The sequence below is a fragment of the Capsicum annuum genome, chromosome 12 (assembly GCF_002878395.1).
Source record: "Capsicum annuum cultivar UCD-10X-F1 chromosome 12, UCD10Xv1.1, whole genome shotgun sequence".
NCBI lineage: Eukaryota > Viridiplantae > Streptophyta > Magnoliopsida > Solanales > Solanaceae > Capsicum > Capsicum annuum.
The window spans coordinates 21,533,394-21,539,581 of NC_061122.1; positions in this window are offsets into that span (position 1 = coordinate 21,533,394).

Consider the following 6,188-nt stretch of genomic DNA (forward strand, 5'->3'; position numbering starts at 1 on the left):
TCAGGACAAAAACACTAATAAAAGGAGGGTTTTATTAAGGTTGGCCTCGAATTTACAAAAAAAAATTGAATTTTATTGTAACTGTATTTTATTCCTAATGATTTGGAATAGGAGTTTTGTACTTGTACATATTGAAGATTCTTTTTTTCCGTAATAACAAAATAATATGCAGAATGTAGTTATTAACAATTTTTGTTTAGAAGGGAATTATTCTCTCAATAAGATTTATGTATCACTTGACTTTTTTTTTAACAAAATTATAGTCTGATTTATTATTATCAAATAGTTGTAATCACTAATTTTGGCATGACATCGTATTATTTCGATTGTTGAACCTAACTCATATGACATTTGATGGACTGATAAACGACATCGTATTATTTCGATCATTGAACTTAACTTATATGACATTTGATAGACTGATAAATTATGAGGTGCGTTTATCAGACGCTAGTCATTTAAAATATTTTTATTTGACTAATATTAATTTTTCTATGAATTGCATATTAACGACACCTAAGTACCCAATGACCTATCGGCTTAACGCAAAATTAAATTTTTACATTGTGCATTTAATTTCATGGGCTTAAATCATTTTCTACACATTCTGTGGGTATTACTTTACTACTATTAATAAGTGTGAGCAGTAGACAGCTTAAACAAGCAGTTGGTGCCTGGTGGTTGCCGTGCCTTCTTTCAGTTGTCTGCTTCTGGCCGAGGATATTTTTATAATTTTGTATTTTTTTATTTTAATTTAATTATTTTATTTTTATCTATTATAGATTTGAAAATTATGTAAAAATATTATAAATTATAATAATTAATAATTTAAAATATTTGAAAACACATAAAAGGTTTAGACTGACTCGAAATTCTATCAGTGCAATATAAATTAGGATATATTATTCAAAATTTCATGAAAAATAATGTAAATCACAATAATGCCACATAAATTTGGATATATTATTTGAAAATTCCTGAAAAGTAATATAAATCACAATAATAACCAAATTAAAATATTTGAAAGATGTATAAAAAATTTGATTGACTTTTCAAATTCTATCAATGTCAAATAATTTTGGATAGAGGGAGTATTATTTGAAAATTACGTAGAAATTCGTGTAAATCATAATATAATTAACAATTTAAAATATCTAAAACTATATAACAAATTTGATTGACTTTCTCAAATATTCCATCAGTGCACATAAATTCGAACAAAAAAACAACACATAGTATCTTAAAATTATGTAAAAACAATATAAATCAATAATTAATAATGTAAAATATTTAAAAATCATATAAAAAATTTACTTTCCATATTTCATTTGTAACACATGAATTAGGATAAAAAAAGTAACATACATTGGACACGTACTGTTGAAGATTATAATGCTCACAAATATAGTTAAATCATAAATAGGAATTTTATTAGTTCACTATTGATTATAATCACAAATTTCAAAGTTATTTAACAATTGATTCTGATAAACCAAAATTATTTTACATTCTAAATAGCTTGTAATAAAAATAGTCATGTTGAGTATGTGTTAAAGATTTGAAAACTTCGATTAGTTCATTGGACATTAAAAAACTGCCCCCAAAAATTCTGAAAAAACTTGAGGCTAAATACACGCACTTAAATTTGGGTCATTGCTTTCCATATTCATATCATGTTCTCATTTGTGATGTTTAGAGTATCTAAAAGTAAACTAAAAGTTAAAAAAAAAAAAAATAGATTTCTCTTGGACAAAAACCATTCAACTACAAAGTGAAAAAAAAAAAAAAATCTATCATAACAAATACAATAAGAGGAGAATGAAAAAGATGAAGCTTAGATCAAATGATACATGATATATAATCAATTGATATTGGGGAACCTTTTTTTTTCATCTGGTGTCCGATATTTGCATTGTAGCGCTGACTAATCCAAATCGTGCATTGCAGTTCCCATTCTAGGGTGACGCTCCCAATAAGATTTTTTCATACCCAGAAGACTCAAATTAATTAAGGATGATTTAGTCCCACCACTACATTTCAACTCATGTTGGTGACGAACCGTTTAATACAAAATGTGTGCGCAACATTCATTTGTACAGAGAGTTTTTTGTTGTAATATAAAGACCGAATAATAAAACCTATTAAAAGAAAAGAAAGAGAAATAGAAAGATATTCAAATATATATATAAGGAAGAGAATAGAAAGAGTAATTTTTAGTAGTAGTTCATTGATTGTGTTTTTATAATGTAGTGTGCAATGCTTTTATAGGCAAATTGTTACTTGGAGTAGTGTCAATGCTACAGTAGTATATAATACTTGTTATGAGTGTATTTACATTATAATGAATGTTTATCAAGAATATAAATAAGATCTATCAAGATCTAGTTGATATCTATCAGAATTTAAAGTATCTGTCTTTTAGTCAGAAACTAGGAGTAGATTTTACCTATAAATAGAAGGGCTTCCTTCATTGTAAATCAATCTCAAGAATGAGAAATTAGAATTACTCTCTATTCTTTCTATTTGTTCTTGTTCTTGCTTTATATTTTCTTGTTCTTACTTTATATTTTATAACATGTTATCAATACGAGACTCTGTCAAATAAAATGAGATTATTAACCTAAAGGTAATTTATCTAAAAGTAATTTCAAGCACGATACTCTACCAAATAAGGTTTGTAATTTCTTATGTTATTTGTCTTTTGCTACTAAATGATATAATTATTATTGGATTTGAGAAAAAAAGAATAATTGATTTGGAACCATTTATATTTTAAATTTATTCCTCAAAAATAATATTATCAAAAGGGATGATAATATGTTGGGTTCAATTCCCATGAATTTATGCCTAAGACGCCTTTATATGGATAAGACGTTGAGTTTGAATCTCAATGCACCATATTAATAGTATTATGATGGCTAAGGCAAAATAATAAGTATTTGGTGAAACATGTCCCATCAAATATGCTCCCTTCCTTGAATTGAATATGGTAGCAGTAAATCATATGTATGTCTCAATTTGCTTTTGTAGTTGATAACGCTCAACTTACACCTCAAATAAGTGCAAGGCGGTCGTCGTTAATATATTTACCCAGCTTCGGAGTTGGGGTCGAATCCACAGGAAACAATGCGAGTGACGATTAAACTAGTTCGAAACTATAGCTACAAGTTAAATTCAAATAAATAAATTTAAAAAAAGACAAAATAGGGATTTTTATCAATCAAACAAATTTTAACGTTTCAACTTATTTTAGAACTCAAAACTTAGATTTCAATATTTTGAATCAATAATATAGAGAAATTAGGGTTGTGATCACTATGACTATTAATCTCCATTGAATAATAACTGCTCATGATTCTCGTGATAGGTGGGAACAACAGATTATCCCTGCCGATGATACTATCTGACTTATCTCTCGACCTCACTAGACAATTTATTATCTAATTCTCTCGAACTTAGATAACATATCTATTTCCAACCGGATGTTATCTCAGGTAGATTGATCCAGTTACGGCATCAATCATTAAACAGAAGGTTGGTAGCTTCCGAGTCCCTGTTGATAATTCACGACCTCTAGTCTATTTCTCCGTTAGAAACAAATAAAACCTAAGGCATAACCTAATGTTTGCAACCAATAGATTCAAGTTAAAACAACAAAATTTCAAGATGTTCCCACAATCACTCAAACCCTAATCCAACTATTAAATCAATCAAATAATAATCATAGATCCCACAACCCTAGTTGTGGGTTTTAGGTGCTCATAAGATAGAAAGGGATAACAAAGATTAAATTCAAAACTTACAACAAGTGAACTTATAAAAGATGAAATTCAAAGTTGTTTCTCCTTCAAGTACAATAAGAATTTCCCACAACTAAATCAAAGGATGGAAAATTGAATTCTAAGTTAAGAGAGTAAAAAACAAGTGAACTCCCCTTTACTAAGTTACAAGATGTCAAAAACTGCTTCCGAAGTTCTGAATAAAACCCTAAAAGATGTTATTTATACTAAAGCCTAATTAAGGAAATAAAATAACAAAACTTAATTAAATTCTCGGAATAGGTGACGCCCAAGCTAACGCCGCGTCAAGAGTTTGACGCCCTATCACGGATGGCGTTAAAATGCTTCAGTTGCCTTCAGTAGTAGCTATCATAATTTGATACGCTTAAGGCATGATTATATTCTATTCTTGGGGAATGAGAAGCTTATTAATGTAAACGTACACTAGATTGTGATGGTATCACAACTCACCCCCGAAAGAGGCTGAATAATTGAGAAAAGTTATTTTGAAATCTATTTCTGAAGTAGTAAATCTGAAATTTATTCATGTAATAGTAAATCTGAAATTTACTAAAGAAAAAAGGTACATGTCATGGTAAACTTGGAGTTTACTAGTATAAGAGTTCATAAATTGATATGAACGATTGCGATATCCCAAAGATGTGCATACTGAGTATGTTACATATATTGAAGAATTAAAAAATTCTTCATTACTTTTAATATTGTTTGTTCTCATAATAAGTTGGTTGGACCAACTAATATTGGGATTGGATCCCTTAAAATCTGAAAAGTATAAAAGGTGAATATGGACCCGTTCACCAGTCATGTAATCTATTAAGATGCATCAATATAAGATGATCATATGTACGTTTATTGTCAACCTGCAGTTTGACATTCATAAAGTTGCTTGATCAATAAAACTAAGTTAATAGCAAAACTTTTAGATTGTGCAATCAAGACAATTCATCTTGATGATGATGGTTTAGCATCGAATGCCTTCAATAAATAGTTAAACTATTGAGAACAAAAGCTTCATGTGTTGATTTAAAATATTATATACAAAAGTACTTGTATGCATCAAATCAATAAATTATGATTAATTTTTCCTCAAAGTTGATTCTAAGTCAGGAATCACACATTGTCCATCTAATAGTTAATGTGCGGTATACGATTAATAAATACCATGATGCACAAAGATGGATTCCTCAAAGAAGAAGGAGAATGTATGTTAGTTTTCCTGACATAAGGGGGAGATTATAAGCAGCTAAGAAATATGTTAGGAATTACCATCAGATCCTCATTCAAAAGATAATTCAAGTCAAATGCCGAAAGCATCTCATATTTAAGCTACAAGTGCTCCTATTTTGTGTCCCTAAAGGACAATCTATGCATGCGTGAAGCGTGGTAGATCAATCGGTTCTAAATGAAATAATCTTTGAAAAGGATAAGGAGCAAATAATCATAATAAGAAAACAATATGCTCTTAGAACCTACGACATAACACTTCATGAAACATTATGAGAGGTTCAGGTACTTAAAAATAATGAAGTGATGAGATTTCAAAGTGTTATGTCGCATTCTAAATCGATACGAAATGATATATCATTAATATGTTTGATAGAATATTGGCGCAACATTGTGAAGAATTACGAGGATCTGAATTCTACATTAATTTAAGCATATTGACGTAGAAATATTTATCAAGTGACATGAAAAGATGCATAGTGGTAAATATAAAACTTATTTGATTTGCAATCCAAATACTTGACGATGTCACTAATGAAATGTTGAATATTGTCACTTGACAAATTTACATGAAAACTTTTAAGGATTCAAAATATTTGAAGCATATAAAAGTTTCTAGGAAACTTATTTATAATCCTTATATTGTATAAGATTATAGCTTGAAAATTATTGAAACTCTTGGAGAGTTTTCAAAAGCAATAGATTATTTGCTGAAATAAGAAATATACCGAATTGGATTGGTTATGAAGTACCATATCTTAGTGCAAGTGGCGCACTAATGTATCTTGCAAATACTATAAGGCCTGACATAGCCTTTTTAATCAATTTATTAAGCAAGGTATATTTTTGCTCCTACAAGGAGACATCAAAATAGGATAAAATATATGAGTTTATTTTATTCTACAGATTGCAGTCCCAATCTTATTGGTCATGCTGATGTTGGGTACTTATTTGACCCGCATAAATTTCGATTTCAAATATGTAATGTGTTCACATGTGGTGACACTGTCATATCTTGGAGATATACAAAGCAGTCTATCTAGCCACTTCATTAAACCACAATGAAGTAATAGCTATTCATGAAGCTAGCCGAGAATGTGTATAGTTGGGATTCACAATACATCTCATTCGATAAAAATATGGTTTGAAATGTGACAATGTACT